The sequence below is a fragment of the Pongo abelii genome, chromosome 4 (assembly GCF_028885655.2).
Source record: "Pongo abelii isolate AG06213 chromosome 4, NHGRI_mPonAbe1-v2.0_pri, whole genome shotgun sequence".
Classification (NCBI taxonomy): Eukaryota; Metazoa; Chordata; class Mammalia; order Primates; family Hominidae; genus Pongo; species Pongo abelii.
This window is the reverse complement of record NC_071989.2, coordinates 94,098,891-94,117,718: the sequence shown is the minus strand read 5'-3', so window position 1 is coordinate 94,117,718 and position 18,828 is coordinate 94,098,891.

The following is an 18,828-nucleotide window of genomic DNA, read 5'->3' as shown; positions in this document are numbered from 1 at the left end:
AGCAGTTCCTTTAAAAGGAAACATTTCTTTGTGTATTTTCCCAGCAAACAGGTGGTGTGGCTTCTCCACTGTCAAAGTGACAGTCACCCAATCACAACCATTTCTCAAATAGTATGCAGTGGAAAAATAACATCTGTAGATAAATGCAAACCATCTTGATAAAATGAAGCAGGTGCTCATATTAGCATTTCTGCAGCTAGAGAAATTCATCTGCAGAAACTTGATTTACAGTAATTTTAACCTGATTTATTTTTCATTATAAGTAAGTGCACTACCCGGGAGATGTGTGAATCATGGTACTTAGTGAAATAAGCATATTTAGATGATTATTATCTTGCAGAGAATCTGTTGTCACTCTCCTTGAACAAGGTTCTTTAGAAATCATTTGCTCCTTTGCTTTGTTTAACTGTAATAATATATATCTGTGAAAAGCAGTATTTTTCTTTCCATAGGTAAAAAAAATCATATATATATATATATATATGGTTTTGGAATCAAATATATCTTTATTGATGACATGCAATTAGGCTTTTTATAATATGCTTCAAAGACATTTTAAGAGAGGCAAGACATAAATGTGTATAGGCGTGTTGTAATGAATAAAACAGATTACATATATGTTTTATATAGTATGTATACATATATAGATACATATATATTAGATAAGATATTTGAAAATACCTTTATATCTATATAAAGCATTACCCTTGTGAATATACTCATTTCATATACATTATATATACTATATATATATACACACACACACATATGCACACATACATACGCTGAATATATAAAAACAATGGTAGAAATAATTTAGAAGGCCATAGATAAAAGATGTTCTTTGATAAAGTGTTATGCAGTTGTTAAAAGGGACAGTCAACCTGTATGCATAATGATAGTGGATTAATGACCACAATATATTATTAATGTTTTTTAAAAGAGCAACTTACACAAAAATATAGACGATTTAAAATAATGCACAATGGGACTTGGAAAATTATACTGAAGTACACATATCCAGATGTCAATCAGGGTTTTTTCTAGAGGTGATTGAGTCTTTTATTTTCACTTTATATAAGTTTATATATTTGAATATTTTCTCATTGATTTTGTATTCATTTTTAATTTTGAATGTGTAAAACATTTTTTAACTGAGGAGGAAATTATTAATTATTGATAAACTCTTCCTTAAAAGGAAGTAGTCTTTCTAATATGGGAAACTGATTCCTCATGTGCTAGAGATATTCCTCCTATATTTCATAACCCACATGAAACTAGTTCACTTTTACTTAAAATACTTGATTATAATCATGTGTGAAAGTCTCTAAGGCTCATTCAAAGTAGCTAAGATGTAAATACATTTTGAATATCTATATTTCTTAGAAAACATAATTTTATGTGTATGTGACATGAATATTACCAACTAAGCATTGCAACCAATTGAAATACATTCAAGAACCTGATTGTGAATTCTTTAGCATAAGGGATACATAATACAGACTACACTGTGTCATCTGCAACTGGCCCATGGCAATTTATTGATTGCCAGTCATTTATAGAACAGTCATAACAATAACATTAGAGACATTGACAGATTCTAGACTTTGATGTATTACCTGTTCAGATGGACCTGTACCTACATGAATATATTTGCTAGAACTGGAACTGTATCAGCATGAGTGCATTCACTACAACGTTCAAAATTTGAATTTCTTCTGAGAATGCCAGGTCAATGAGTTGAACTTTTTCTCTTGTGGGTAGTTTTTAATCTTTTTTTTTTTTTTTTTTGTCTCAAGCTACTTTGTGTAGGTCTGTAGCAAATAATGAATAACATTTTTACAATAATTTTCATCAGAGATTTGTAAGGAGATTCAGGTTCTGATAAAAATCATATTGTTTATCATATCCTTCCCTTTGCACTCTGCCCCGCACTCAGCAACTCCAACACTCACTGGCCTCCAAAAATGTTACTGAAATTGAGTTACATAAATAAGATGAATGTTGAACTAAAGAGAAAATAAGTTATTTTAAATATGAGATAACATGATAAGGTGGAAATTGGAAAGAACAATTTCATTCAATTTAGGCGTGTTGGGGCATTTCAGTAAAATAGATGTAAGTGTAGCTTGGGTCCTTTCTAGCTCTACATAATCATCTTTATGAGTGACTGCCAAATTATTAGATGCCCGATTTCTGGCACATTGCAGGCCTCTTCTGCTTGATTCATTTTTCAACAGGATTATGATAGAACTTCAACCAATGAAATCTTTGGCCACATTCTTAGCAATGCTGGGCCAAGACCACATGAACTGCCTTTACTTTGCAGGCCCTACCCATTTAGCTAGATGACTTTTCTTTTTTTCTGATTAACTGTCTACACTGTCTTCTCTGAGATTTGGTTCTCCCACTCTTCCTTTCCTCATTCTTGGGTCCAGTTGAGTACAAAGTATGGTATAAAATTTTCTAACATATCCAATTTCTATCTGGCTGATTTTCATTCTTTTTTTTTAAATTTACATTCACCATTGAGAAACAGATCAGGACAAGGAAGATGAGTGCAACAAAAATAACACATATGAGGAAATGTACAAAGTTACTAAAAATCAACCAAAATTTTCACAGTCTCCTTCTTTGGAGTCAGATTCTCCAAAAGCTGACACTGAGACAGCTTTTGTTAGGAGGATTTGTTAATGATTTCCTAAGGAAATGATCGAAGAGAAATCTTTAAAGTGATAGAGGAATCAAGAAAGGGAAGCAGAGGAAGCCAAACAGAGGTATAATTTCACATAAAATCCCAGCTTCAGTCTGATTCCTGGGGAAACTTAAAAATGAAACTTATGCCTCACAGTCTGTCTTGAGTTGAGATAAGGTCCTTAGGCTTTCTATCTACAGCACTAGTTGGCCATTCACTAAGACCACCCTGGGGATATAATGTAAACTCACTCCTGGGCATCTCTAGCTCTCTGTGCATGAGGGGAAAAGTGGCCCAGGAGCTCAAAGGAAGGTCTCTGAAGAGAGTCACAGGTGCAGGTTGTGAGAAGCAAGGTACACAGAAGCTGCAAGATGGACTTACAGAAAGGACAAAGGGGATTTCAAGAGATTTGGCCAGATAATGGAACTTTTACAGTCTCTATTAAAATGTAGTTAGGCTTGACTTGCCTTTGTCAAGTGTTTTCTACCTTCTTATTTCTCTAGGATGATTTGTTCTGCCTCCTTTGCCTTTCTTCAAACTGTTTCTCTGAGATTGGAAGTCTTTTGTAATAAGTTTATAAACAACCCCCTGACCCCCACCTCTTCTTCAGAACAACAACAAGAGAAATAATTTTCAGGAAGACAAGATAAATATGAGAAATATCATCTTAGTACTAGTCAAAGAAACACGGCATCTTTCAAAGAATGCCACATCCAACCTAGTGTAGTTTTTGGGAAATGCTGATGTAGTTGGGTCTATTGGGAACAATTATGATATTTAGATCTACTTTTAAAAAGTACCCCAACCCCAAGGAAAATGTCCTACATCTAGAGTTGTACCACTGGGTGATGATTAAAGATGTTTTTCTATCATTAAATAAAATTCCTAGCTATGATTATGTCTGTCTTTAGCTCCTGTTTCATTTGAAGTCTCATAACCCTTCGTGGATATCATTTTAATTGGATCTCTCGAGTTTTTGACTCATAGTAAAATGATGTGTATACTTATCTGATGCCTTCAAGCAGGCTAGGCTCTCCTTAAAATAATAAAAATATTCATTGGGATATAATATTATAATATTACAGGCTCTATGCTCCACAATTTATAAACAAAATATCATTAACTTTTCAAACCAATTGTTAACTTTATCTTCTTTTTATAGATGGGAACAATGAGGTACTAGTAACCAGCCTGAGAGCTAATAAATAAAAATATTCTTTAAAGTTTTATATAGCAAAACCTAGACTAAGGTCATTTAACCTAATGTACCTGTTATCACTGTCATTTAATGTCAAGTGTAATTAAGGTCCTAGCTTAAGAGTTAATGAATAATTTAACTGTAAAATACTTTGGTTGTTTAATACCAGTGGTTTTCTGGCCATCACTTCCATGCCAATCTGCTCTAGAATGTGTATTCATTGCTTCCATCTTTGCTGAAATTGATTATTTTTTTTTGCCCTGAATAAGAAGCAGATACACTTATTACACTTTACTTATTTTATATTTCCTTTAATTTTTTTTTCTTTTGAGACAGGAGACAGGAGTCTCGCTCTGTCACCCAGGCTGAAGTGCAGTGGAGTAAACTTGGCTCACTGCAACCTCCGCCTCCAGGGTTCAAGCATTCCTCCCACCTCAGCTTCCCAAGTAGCTGGGACCACAGGCACACACCACTGTGCCTGGCTAATTTTTTGTATTTTTGGTAGAGACAGGGTTTCACCATGTTGCTTAGGCTGGTCTCAAACTCCCGAGCTCAAGTGATCTGCCTGCCTCTGCCTCCCAAGGTGCTGGGATTACAGGCATGTCCTTTTAAGATTTTAAAAAAGAAAACTAAAAAAAGATTATAGTGCATGCACAGATCTATTTTCCAACAGGTGTGAATGTTGGTATGCTTAACATGCATTACCCTTCTGCCTTGTAGCTTATTCTGCTATATTTCAGCAGAACATCTGGATCCAACCTAACTTGGATCTGCAGTTTATTTGTTGTAATCACTATATTAGAATATATTGGACTTCTTGTGTTTGTGATCTTCACCTTTTTAGGAAACATAACTTGAATTCTCTTGCTGACCATGCTTGCATTTCAAAGAAACTATACTTTCAATTAAAATTTTAAAAACTTATCTTTTGAACACAACATTTTTAACAATTAAAATTACTTTTTATTTACTATTTTCTTTTCAATGCTTTTAAAATCCTTTTTGAAAAAGTACTGGGCAAGATTGTATTACAGTAATGCCAGCCAGAGATCAGAGGTCTTCAACATGGAGTTGAGGAAATGAGATGAGAAGGGAAAATTCCAGAGATAGTACAAAGTACATAAGGACCTGAGGGTCAGAACTTAAATATATTGGTTCCCAGCACACTGAAGGATGTAAGCAGTGTAGATAAGATTTATGTGGTTTCTGGAGGGAGTTTATTTACTCCTTGACTAAGCATACCTTTCAGAAGAGTGAATTCTCATGAAAATAACAGGAGCAAAATATAATTCTGCAAAGGGAAACTATTAATACTTACATTGGACCTTTGTCTTAAGACTTTTGTCTTTTTGAATAGATTCACATAAACAGTAAATGCTTAATATTGACTTACTATTTTAAAATGAATTTTCTAGAATCATAAGTGACATTTATGGCACTTAAACAATCAACCTGACCAGATTTTAAACAGATATGGCAAAGTTTATCCTCATACATGTAATCTACATTATAATGTAAAAGATTAAATGTTTAGCAATCAAGCATGTTTGCAGAAAACTTAGCATGTCCAGCAACACAAATTGAAATTCTACAAATTAAAGAGAATCCAAGATCTCATAGTTCAGTGGTAGTGGACTTCTGCATTTAAGATTTCTGACTAGTAGATTAAAGGAGAGAAATCAATGTAGGATACAGGGAAGAGGTAAGAATGATACAGAATGTGCTTGGGCTGTTAATGAGGTGGAAGACACTATCAGGATAAGTCAGAAACAAAGATATTGCTGTTTTGTTCAAGGTCAGAGACTGGGAAATGATGGGCTTTGGGCCAAAACTGGACTGCCATTCATTCTTAAGAATAGTTTTCTTGGTACACTGTCCTATTGAGTCTTATGTGTTGTCTATGGCTTTTGTTGTTCTAGGACCATTTGACATGCACAACCTAAATTATTTACTATGTGGCCCTTTAGTAGAAAAGTTTGCCAAGCCCTGCTTTAGGTAATAATGCTTTTAAATATAATAATGGAACATTAATGGTAATATATTAATGGTCAAAGCCAAGAAGAGTGTATCATCATTGTTATTTCTAAGAACACTAGACTGCAATTATTTCTTAATTTTCAATTCTATTAAGGCAGCAAATATTATTTATAGCCCCTGTATAGATTTGGTAAAAGAACTATTAAAACTAGCTTTTCTTAAAGTGTGTTATACGCCTAAGTACACATATGTACATGCAGAAAGAGATGTCATTTAGAAATTCATTCAACTTCAGTTGTTTAAAAAATACAATTTTATTATTATAATAAGTTTCAAAACAGTTACTAGAAGAAATTGATTCTACAGCTCTAAGATGTCTGGGCTGAGTTTTGATAATTTTCTTGGCTTTTCTCTCTTGTCTTTATTAATGGGTTTTAGGTAGTCAGATACTTCAGACATCATGCCTGTTTTCAATGCAGGAAGAATTTAGATACAGCACGATAAAATTGGTTTCAGCAGATTTCAGAATAAGGATCAGTAGCTATAGATATGTTGCCTGTACTCTGCTACCTGCAAGGAATTCTGGTAGTTAGTCAGCTGCCGGTGTTAGCTGACTGTGGTGGATCCAAGACGTAATACCTGCAATTTTAACAGCAGTGGGAGTGGACAAGATTACAATATAGGGCCTATCCTATATGGATGCTGGAGAAATTAAATTTCACTTTTTAACCCAAACAGAGTCACCAGATTTAAAGGAGTGTCAGGCTTATAGGCATTTTTATGTACTTAATTATGAACACTTTGTATGGTTAGTCTTAGAACGTGCATTTGCTTTTTTAAGGTGAATTCCTCTAGTTCCTGGAGGTTACCTTTAATTTGGGGTACCTATGATTTGGGGGTGGCCGACTGAACAAAATCTTGTAGGGCAAATACCTAGTTTGTTTGGTGGGGTTGCATCTGACTCAGAGGAGGACCATAGGCAAAAACTTGATTTTATTTTAAATGAATTTCCTGGCAATACTTCTTCAGTAGCTGCTTGAGTGTCCGGTTTATGCGTTTTTACCTTTTCCTGAACTTTGCGGCTGGTAGGCGGCATGCAGTTTCTATGTGATCCTTAATGCCTTTGCTGTTTTCCGTACCAAGTCAGCTACAAACGCCAGCCCGTTAACTGAGCCGATTTGTAAGGGCAGTCTAAATCTAGGAATAAGATCTTGGAGAAGCACATGGGTTACTTCACGAGCTTTCTCTGTGTTGGATAAGCCTCCACCCACCCAGAGTAGGTACACACAAGAACTAGTAAATAGTTATTACTACACTTTGGCATTTCTGTGAAGTCTACCTGGAGATCTTTAGAGGGGGTTGCTCCATAAGCTTGTATGGCAGGCTGGACCCTGCCTTGCATTGTGCTGCCAGCAGGTAATACATCACTGTACCACCATTTTGGCAAGGGCTGATAAATGTGAGATGTAGAAGTACCGGCATAACAACTTTTTAAGTGACTCTTGGCCTAGGTGGGTGGTCTCATGCACAGCCAGTACAACTGCAGCTCCTAGCAGTTGTGGCACGGCTATCCTTCCATCTGGTAACTGGATCTACCCCTCTTCTATTATTTGTCCCCCTTTTCTCTGGAAAAAGTCCTTTTCTTAGAATAAGTAGGTACAAGGTCAGGGGCCTGTGAGAGAAGGGGGTCTGTTACTGACACCTGGTAGAGGGTGGATGCAGCTTTCCAAGCCTCTGAGTCAGCCCAGGAGTTCCCTAAAGCAACCATAGTGGAAGCTCGCTGGTGTCCCCTGCAGTGTATGACTGTCACCTTTTGGGGCTTGCACACTGCTTTTAGTGGTTGCAAGATCTCTTGCTGATGTTTCATGTCTTTTCTTCCAGAGTTTAACAAGCCTTTTTCCTTGTATAATGCCCTGTGTACCAAGAGTCAGTGTAGATGTTCACAGTCTTACCTTTACTTAGTTCTAAAGACTGAATTAAAGCAATGAATTCATCTTTCTGGGCTGAAGTACTCTGGGGCAACGATTTGGCTTCAGTGACAGTGTCCAGGGTTACCACTGCATATCCTGCACATCTCTCTCCCTGTGGGTTGACGAAGCTGCTCCCATCCACATACAGCTTCTAGTCCACTGATGCCCAAGGCTGGTCCTGGAAGCCAGGTCCGCTAGAGTAAACCTAGTCTAGCACTTTAACACAGTTATGCTTGACAGGGCCCTCTGATACTGGGAGCAAGGTGGCAGGGTTCCGGGTGTTACAAACTTCAATGGTTATGTGGGGATTTTTACAAAGCAGGCTTTGGTACTTGGTTAGTCTGGCATTTGTCAGCCAATGATGTCCTTTGGTATTCATTAAAGTCACCACAGCATGGGGGGCTTTTATGTTCAGGTTTTGCCCAAGAGTCAGTTTATCCGCTTCTTGTGCTAGCAGAAAAGTTGCTGCTAAGGCCCTCAAACATGGGGGCCAACTTTTAGAAACTCGGTCTAGCTATTTAGAGAGGTAGGCCACTGCCCTTGGCCAGGGCCCTACGTCTTGGGTTAAAACTCTGACTGCTATTTTTTTCTCTTTCTGACACATACAATGTAAATGGCTTTGTTAGGTTAGGTAGCTGTAGGGCTGGGGCCGATGTGAGCTTTTCTTTGAACTTATGAAAAGCCTGTTGCTTGTTTTTTTCTTGTAAATTTGTTTGAGTTCATTGTAGATTCTGGATATTAGCCCTTTGTGAGATGAGCAGGTTGCGAAAATTTTCTCCCATTTTGTAGGTTGCCTGTGGGCGAAGGATATGAACAGACACTTCTAAAAAGAAGACATTTATGCAGCCAAAAAACACATGAAAAAATGCTCATCATCACTGGCCATCAGAGAAATGCCAATCAAAACCACAATGAGATACCATCTCACACCAGTTAGAATGGCAATCATTAAAAAGTCAGGAAACAACAGGTGCTAGAGAGGATGTGGAGAAATAGGAACACTTTTACACTGTTGGTGGGACTGTAAACTAGTTCAACCATTGTGGAAGTCGGTGTGGTGATTCTTCAGGGATCTAGAACTAGAAATACCATTTGACCCAGCCATCCCATTACTGGGTATATACCCAAAGGACTATAAATCATGCTGCTACAAAGACACATGCACACGTATGTTTATTGCAGCACTATTCACAATAGCAAAGACTTGGAGCCAACCCAAATGTCCAACAATGATAGACTGGATTAAGAAAATGTGGCACATATACATCATGGAATACTATGCAGCCATAAAAAAGGATGAGTTCATGTCCTTAGTAGGGACATGGATGAAATTGGAAATCATCATTCTCAGTAAACTATCGCAAGGACAAAAAACCAAACACCGCATGTTCTCACTCATAGATGGGAATTGAACAATGAGAACACATGGACACAGGAAGGGGAACATCACACTCTGGGGACTGTTGTGGGGTTGGGGAAGGGGGGAGGGATAGCATTAGGAGATATACCTAATGCTAGATGACGAGTTAATGGGTGCAGCACACCAGCATGGCACATGTATACATATGTAACAAACCTGCACATTGTGCACATGTATCCTAAAACTTAAAGTATAATAATAATAATAATAAAATAAAAGCCTGTTGCTGTTGGGACCCCCATTTGAAAGGTTATGTGTTGCCCACCTTTATGACTTGGTACAGAGGTTTGGCCAGTACTGCAAAATTTGGGATCCAGAACATGCAGAACCTCACAGCTCCTAAGGTTCTGTGACCTGCCTTCTGGTCTTAGGCTCCAGTAGGTTACAAATGACCTGCTTTTTTTTTTTTTTTCTGATCCTAGGCTGCACTCCCCTCATCGGATAGTAAATCCTAGGTAGCGTACCTGCTGTCTGAAGATCTGAGCTTTCTTCTTGGACACCTTATACCCACAGTCATCCAGGTGCCAGAGCAGGGCGTCTGTTCCTTTGGCACACCCAATTGCCATGAGATGTCCCAGCAGGAGGTCAGCCGTGAGGTGTCCCAGCAGAAGCAAACAGCTTCTGGCTCTCAGGAGCTAGTCTGATGCTAAAGAAGGCATCCTTCAGGTCTAGGCAGGTGAACCAGCTGTCCTCAGTACATGAGCAGCTGGTGGCAATCAGCCTAAGTAGGGTTATGAGTCTGGATAATAGTTTGGAGCAAATTAATTAAGGCTTGAGGCTTTTCAGTATAAGATGGGGTATTGTTCTTCCAATCGAGGAGATCAGCAGAGGTGAAAAGTTGATACACAAAGGCATGCCTTTCTACCATCTTCCCTTCCTCGTCTACCCTAGTGTATCACTGCTCCCTCAGGGGCATTTGCATAGCTCGAGCATGGCCAGATTTGAGAGTGCCCATTTGACTGTCTTGACTTCCTTCCCTGGCCTCTCAAGGCTCTGCTCCCCGCCTTCGAGGTGAGACCTGGGGCATGTTAGCTCCTGAACCTGGCTCCTGGGGGGCTGTTGACCTCAGTAAAGAGTGGGTAGGCTGGGACATATGGAGGAAGAATTTCTGTTACCTCTGGCAGCTCCTGCAAAACAGGTTTCTCTTGCTCTTTCTGGGATTTCCTCTTTTAACTATGTCTGCTGTCAAAGCTGCTCTTACTTTTACTTTTGGCCTTTTCTGCAATAAGCCGTAAAACAGGGCTGGATCTATGCCAGTTTTATCCATACTATATTTAACTATGAGTCAATATAAAGGAATTTGGTCTGGGTACACTGGCTGTCCTCTGACCCCTGTCACCACCTTAAATACATGGCCAATTGTTTCCTGTCTATATTTCTTTCAGTGGGCCATCCAACATCAAAAGAGGGCAATTTTAATTTACATTCACAGAGAGTTCTCAACCTCTGGGGGGTTAACTTAACTCTATAATCCCCTGCAAAACCTTTCTTAAGGTTCTGTAACATGCACTTTAATAGAGTAAGTTTTGGATGTTCTGATGACTTATTTCTTATTTATTTTATTTTGTTTTTTTCTTGAGACAAAACAACACTCACACTACAAGAAGGAAAGGGTAAAAGGTCACTCACTCGTCTAATTCACACTAAATCAAAATTAAAACCAAAGCCAAAGTGTTGATAAAGGCATGCCTGTTTGCCAAGCAATTCAAGCCAAGTCAAAATCAAAACCAAAACCAAAGTGCCAATAAAGGCACACTCTGGGTGATCAGGCCACAATTCCACTCAAATGGAGTGGGCAAGTTCCTAAGACCGGTCTTACCATGTTTCAGATGTCCGGACTCCAAAAGCCAGTTCCTTCCCAGTGTTCAGCCACTGTGTCAATCCCACGCAGGGGCTTGCCATGCACTGCTCTGACGAGGCGTTCCACTGGGGCAAATGCCTACCCGGGAGCACTTTCAGGATCCGCGTCCCTCAAGCTAGCCGGAGTCCCCCACAGGGATGCTCTGCAGGGCAGGCCTAAGCCACCTAAGAGGCTTCCTTGGTTGCTTGTCAACCACCTCACTTCCCAGTCAGGGAACCAAGAAATGTAGCAGGACGAGCCACAGACAAAACACCTCAGACACCGAAATATAGAAGGAAGTGGCTTTATTTGGTCGGGAGTGTTGGCTGACTTGCGTCTTCAGGGCTGAGCTCCCTGAAAGAGAAATTCCTGACCCTTTTAAGGGCTTACAACTCTAAGCAGGTCCACGTGAAAGGGTCGTGATCGATTGAACAAGCATGGGGTACATGCCTGGGGCTGCATGCATCGGTAGTCAGGACAGAACAGAACAGAAAGTTTCACAATGTTTCTTTATACAATGTCTGGAATCTATAGATAACACAAGTGGTTAGGTCAGGGGTTGATTTTAAACTACCAGGCCTGGGGAGCAGCTGGGAGATGTCTAACTATTGATCTTATTTCTGCCTTTCCTTAGTTTTTGCTTCCTCTTTTCTTTATCTGAGGCATGAGACAATAGGAGAGGTGATCTCCTTCCTTAGAACTAAGACTTCTAGGCCAGCAGAACTTAAGGTCGTGGGAACAGGAAGCAAAAATATTGCTAGTGGATCACTACAGGTGATGGTGAGTGGTGCCACTTCCACTTCCACCCCTTGATTCCTGGACCCATAAATCCTGGCTATGGGAGAAGCAGTATCCAGTAGTCCTCGAAATATCTTATCATGTCTCTTTCCCCAGTGCAGTTACCCTGGTAAAAGGCCAGAGATCTCCTTGGGGAAGGATGGAAGAAAGACTCACTGCATACATTGTTAGTAATGTAGTGGGGTTCTTCCTCAAGGGGACCTGGCCTCCCCTTCATCCAAGGTGTTTTGGGTGTATAAACTGGCTCAAGTCTGAAAATTGATTGAGGGGCTGTGCTTCTCTGTCTTTATAATTTAAATTAGCGTTTTGTCCATTCGACCTAGAAGTTTTCCGCTTGTATAAATTAAGTAGGAATGCAGTAGGCTTTCTTTCAATTTCACTTCCAGGAACATAATTAATTAGCCAATGCCAGAGTTCTACACCAGTCAGACTATTCTGATTGCTGTTTTGCCTCTGCTGTCCATTACAGTAGCTACATTCACCATGCCTTTGATGGTTGATGCAGCCACTTGGCTCCTGCCACCTCGGGATCTAATTATTCCCTTTGTATTTAAATTTTTTAATTGAGTGACTGTAGTTCTCACTGTTAGATCTGGCACACAAAAAAGAGCAATGACAGGGCACTTCAAAGATACAGGTGCTGCCCTCACAAATCTATTTCACAAACAATTGTTAAGGGTATATCTTCTGGATCCTCTCAGCTGGGATGAGTAGGTCTAAAGTGACTAATCCACTACACCATCCCAATCTCCCTAAGCCTTTGGATTCCCTTCCTCTACATTAAATCAAGAGAGACCAGGAATTTCCAGCTTGCTCACAGTAGGCCATCTTTTAATCCATATTTCAGCTAACCAAGCAAATAAACTATTAGAACCTTTTTTAACTTCCTGAGCTGCAACATTAAATGCAGGGTCCCTACTAAGTGGGCCCAAATCAATAAATTCAGCCTGATCTAACTCTATGTTCCTTCTACCCTTATCCCACACCCTTAATATGCATTCCCATGTCTATTCTCCAGATTTCTGTTGATATAGATTAGAAAACTCTATTGTAGCACACCACTTCATGGGTCACACTCTCAACCTCACCTCTAGGGGCCTGCTGGTCTAGTTATAGGTCTAGAAGCAAACAGAGGTGTTGGGGGCAGCTCCTGAGGAGAATCAACATTATCTTGCCTGACAACTGCCTCAGGGGAGGCCATCACTGTTGCCTCAGGCAGTGCAGGGTTTATCTCCTCAGACAAAGGTGGAAAGGCTGACTGCAACATGGGTCGGGGAGGGGATATTGCCACTACTGGGGATGGGGATGCTGTTTTTTTTTCTGGCTAAAACGTTTCATCAGAATTTACAAACTCAGTGTCCCCAGCTTCATCAGGGTCCTCCCACATGTCCCTATTCCAAGTTGCAGGGCCCTATTCTTTGCCAATCAGTGCTCTCACTTTAACAGTAGACACCTGGTGAGGCTGTGCATGTACCTTTTGTTGCAGGTCAGCAACTAGCATGACAAGAGCTTGTGTCTGTTTTTCCACAAAAGAGTAAGATAAGACTTTTACTCCCGGCAACCTTAGCAGATTTAAGGCTCAGTATCTGCTTCTGAAGCCAGGAGGTAGAATCCCTGAGTTCATCATTTTCTTTCAACACTTTGTCCACTGAACTTAGGAGCAACCAACTGGCTTCGTTATGTTTCTTGGTTCTCCACATACCGTCAAAGGTATTATGTATAGTCACTAAGCTCTTTGCCTGTCATGAATGATGAATCAGGAGTGTCAAATGAATTTATTTTGCATAACTCTCTAAAGAGTTCATGCCAAGGACTTATCAGTATTCTCCATACTATTAGAAGTAGAGTCCTTAGCATTTTTAGTCTAATCATATTAAGTAGCCAACTCTAGAAACCCAAACCAATGAAAGAATTCCATCCTTAATATTTTATTCCTGTAGAGCCACTCCTGGTACCAAAATCTGCATTAGGGTTCTCTAGAGGGACAGAACTAATGGAATGTCTATTTATCTATCTATCTATCTGTCTATCTATCAATCAATCTATCTATCTATCTATACACACACACACATATGTGTATATATGTGTATACATATGTGTATATATAGTGAGCTAACATATATGATTATATATTATATATAGCTATTACATATAGCTAGTATATATAATATATAATATATTGTATATATATATAATAAGTTTATCAAGAATTAACTCACACAATCACAAAGTCCTACAATAGGCCACTTGGAGGCTGAAGAGCAAGGGAAGCCAGTCCAAGTTCCAAAACTGAAGGACTTGGAGTCCAATGTTTGAGGGCAGGAAGCATCCAGCATGGGAGAAAGATGTAGGCTGGGAGGCTACGCCAGTCTCTCTTTTCACATTTTTCTGCCTGCTTATATTCTAACTGCATTGGCAACTGATTCGATTGTACCCACTCAGATTAAGGGTGCATCTGCCTTTCCCAGCCCACTGACTCAAATGTTAGTCTCCTTTGGCAACACCCTCACAGACACACCCAGGATTAATACTTTGCATCCTTCAATCCCCTCAGGTTGATACTCAGTATTAACCATCACAATAGTATATTAACAGTTCTGAGAAATTCTTTGACCAAAAATTTCTTTATTCTAGTATTAACTATTAATTATGAAAATTCTGTTTCATAGAAAATACTTTGGTTAACACTGTAATTTGTCTTTTAGCTTGTATATATTTGTTAATAATGGTAATGTATCTTTTGTTATTGCCATGTTTATTCACAAAATATTTTTTATATAAAAAGCTATTTTGTTCTTTAATTGTATTTTGGTTTCATTTTTTAATATTTTGCCTTCCAATTTATTTAATCAAATTTGTTATTTGTTGTCACACATAGTAGTAGTAATCAACTATGCCATTATCTTTTATATAGGTATCAATGATTTCCTTATTGACTTAAATATCATTTTTACAGTATGCAATTTCAGTCTTCATTTATTAAGGATGCCTTTCTCTGATATTATTTAATAAATGATGACTTGAAAATAAATGTTTTTCACTCTGGAAAATTTTGCTTAAAGCTTTGTAGATTAATGTTTTTTTTTTTTCTTAAAATATTATTGGAAAGAATATTGAAAGAAGTCTTTGTGGAAGAATTAGATTTTTTTTCCCTGCTGAGTACTTTACAATTCTTTTTTTCTCCATGAAATTAAGGCCTGCTAACTTCTTTTTAGGTTCTTTTTTGTTATGTTGTTTTGAGATATGGTCTCACTTTGTTGCTCAGGCTGGAGTGCAATCATAGCCCACAGCAACCTCAAACTCCTGATCTCAGGTGATTTTTACTGTCTCAGCCTCCCAGGGAGCTGGGACTACAAGCATGCAGCCTGTACTAGCCTGCACTAGACACCTGGCTAACTCATGCCTGTAATCCCAGCACTTTGGGAGTCCAAGGCGGGTGGATCATCTGGGGTCGGGAGTTTGAGACCAGCCTGACCAACATGGAGAAACCCCATCTCTACTAAAAAAAAAAAATAATAAGCGGGTTGTGGTGGTGTGCACCTATAATCCCAGATGCTTGGGAGGCTGAGGCAGGAGAATTGCTTGAACCCTGGAGGCAGTGAACCCTGAACCCATTGCGGTGAGCCGAGATAATGCTAATGCACTCCAGCTTGGGCAACAACAGCGAAACTCCATCTCAAAAAAAAAAAAATTATGTAGAGAAAACATCTCACTATGTTGTCCAGGTTGCTCTTTAACTCCTAGGCTTAAATGATCTTCCCACCTCAGCCTCCCAAAGTCCTGGAATTACGGGCATCTTTTTAGGTATTGACTTGAACTTTTCAATCTAAAAAATCCAGAAATCTTTTGCTTTTAATTTTTGTTTTCTTTTTTATTATAGTGCAAAAGTTTTTTTTTCTGTTATTACTTATAAATTCTTAATTGCTTTGAAAATATCTCTTGTTTCATCTTTTCTTTTCTATTCTTCCAAAACAGTAATTAACTATATTATGAATTTTTATTTTCTGTCCTTAATACCAGAGTCATTTCGGTGATCATTTTTCACTTAATTGTCTTCTTCCACATTTGAAAGTTGTCTCAAGCCTTTTATTCACATAACTTATTTGATATGAGGTTTTTTAGCAATATTAATTCACTGGCAATTTCATCTCATGCATATAAATATTCTGTAGTACACTTTTGTTTTAAAAACTGTCGTTTGAAATCTATTTTAGCTTTACATTTCTGCTTTGTCTCTCAGCTTCATTTGTAGCTAAGTGTTGGCTTATTTCATCTCTTGTTTTGTGGAAACACAAATGTGTGTGACATTTATTTTCTTTTTCTGAAAAAAAATTATTTTCATGCGTTTTATTCCTCGATTTATTTTCTGTTATATTCTTCCTGACTCTACTGCAGTATCTAGTACAGTATGTAGTAAAGAATTTGCCCTTGCCAAAAAGGAAAGTCTAGACTTCACCCTCAGCTTTTGGGGGGTAATTTCTGGACCTTTGGAATGTCATGCCTGATTGGAGTGTCTTTGGAGACCATGGGTCATAATGCATAGTCTAACAATGTGAGTTAGGACAGGGCCTAGCCAAACCCAAGTCTCAGGGCAGGGGCTGACAATGCTAGAAAGACTAACCATGTGATATAAGGTGCAGGTTCTGGGTCGTGTGGTATGATTTGACCAGGAGACTGAGCTCAATCATATGTGCACTCAATCAATCAATCATGCCCATGTGAGGAAGCCCCACTAAGAACTCTGGACATAAAAGCTAAGAGTGAGCTCCCTGATTGGCAATACTCCATGTGTATTGTCACACATGGATTCCTGAAGGTTAATGTGTCCTGACTTAGAAAGAGGACAAGAGCAGCTCTGCATTTGATATTTCTTTTAGACTTTGCCCCGTGTGCTTCTTCCCTTGGCTAATGTTAAACTATGCCCTTTTCAAGTAATAAACCATAGTCATCAGTATAATATCTTTCAATGAGTTTTGTGAGTCTATGAAAATTATTGATCCTGAGGGTAGGGATAGGAACCCTTTGAACTTTCAGTTGATGTCCAGATGTGAGGGCAATATTGGGGATCGTACCCTCCAACTTTATAGTTGACCCAGACTCTTTATAGTATGTGTCCATATGCCCTGATATAATGTTTTATTAGTCAGTTAGAGAAAGTGTTAATCCAGCTCTGGAGTTCCCATCAGAAACAAGATAGATCCTCCACTAAATCTCCTTCTCTTCTTTTCTATTTTGAGCTCAATATTCTGCTTCTAATTCAGTGAAATGGTTATCAGAGAAGATCAGAGGAAGGGTTCTGCAAACATACATTATTTCATTCCATCCTGTGCATGCATCTATCTGTATGTGTGTGTATGTGTTGAAACCACTATGCCAGCTGCTGACACGTATTGGATTAATCCTATTTTCTGCTATTTTTCAGATCAAGTTTGGTAAATATTTATCTATTACTTCAGTTAATAAAAGCACAGAATAACCTTGGAAAACCATTCTTTCAGTTTACCTACTATACACTGATATCTTGGTCTGTTTTTCTGTTCCTGTAACAGAACACTAGAGGCTGGGTAATGTATAAAGAAGGGAGAATTATTTGGATCATGATTCTGATGGCTGGGAAGTCCAAGAGCATAGTGCTGGCATCTGGCAAGGGCCTTCATGCTGAATAATAAAATGCTGAAAGTTCAATTGAGCTTGCAGGACAGGAAATTGGGAGAAACTCATCCTTTTTATCAAGAACTCACTCCCATCATAACTAACTGACTCCTGTGATAATGGCATTAATCCATTCATGAGGGTGGAACCCTCATTACCTAATTGCCTTTTAAAGACCTCCCATCTTAATATTATTAATTCAATAGCAATGAAATTTCAATGTGAGTTTTGGAGGAGACATTCAAACTCTAGTAACTGCTATGATATGTTGGGACTCTCTGTGGTCCAAATCTTTTGGCCCAGTTTCTCCAGGCAACTGTCCTGTACTGAGAATCAACACTGTAGAGACATCACATTTTCAGGTACCTGAACTTGTAAGTCTTACTGTAATTGTTGCTTTGAATGTAAAGATTTGTAATGAAAGAGGAACTACAAATGAAACTTAAATAAATTATTGTCTATTTCCTCCTCTAGTCCTCTTGTTTCTGAGCCCAATGGTTGTTTATGGGATGATAGCTGAGGATAATTAGAGATGCTATTAAGTAGGTAAAATGGAGCTACATGAATGAATAACCTAAATACTGAGCTTAGTATGTAAGCTGGCAATAGTACCAAGTGTAAGTCAAGGAACCTATGCTCCAAAGACGTGTTGCCACTTTTCTTTCTATCCTAGGTCAAGCCACTTAAGCTCTTTATAACTAGGTCTTTTTCATTTGTAAAAGAAGGTCAAAATGTGTATTTTCTGTAGTAAAGATAAAGTAGATTATACATATTGCGATGTTTTGAAAAATATGGTGCGGCATATGGATGACAGAAGCTATTATTTGTTCACACATGAAAAGCCTAATTTCTGAACTGGGAAGTGTATAATAAAAGTTACATTTTTAGAAGATGAATTTGGCACTTATGCAAGAAGAAATGAAGTGGAAGCATAATCAGAGTGAATAAGGGCGGTACATTGAGTGATGACTCAAAAAAGAGAAGATGGATGCAATCCTAGAAATGAATCAACAGAACATGATAACTAATTGGATGTGAGGCAAAGAAAGAGAGTAGTCTTAGCTAATGTCAGAATTTAACTTTATGAGTCAGAAGAATGGTGGTATCATTCACAGGAACAATGAATTTTGAAAGGAAATCCAGAAAAGCCAAAAAAAAAAAAAAAAGTAAAACAAGGAGAGGCAAAGAGAAAAAGGAAAATAAAAGACATATACTCATTTTCCCCAAATTGCTCATGTTTACATTTTTAAAGTACTGAGTACCAAATAATTAGATCTA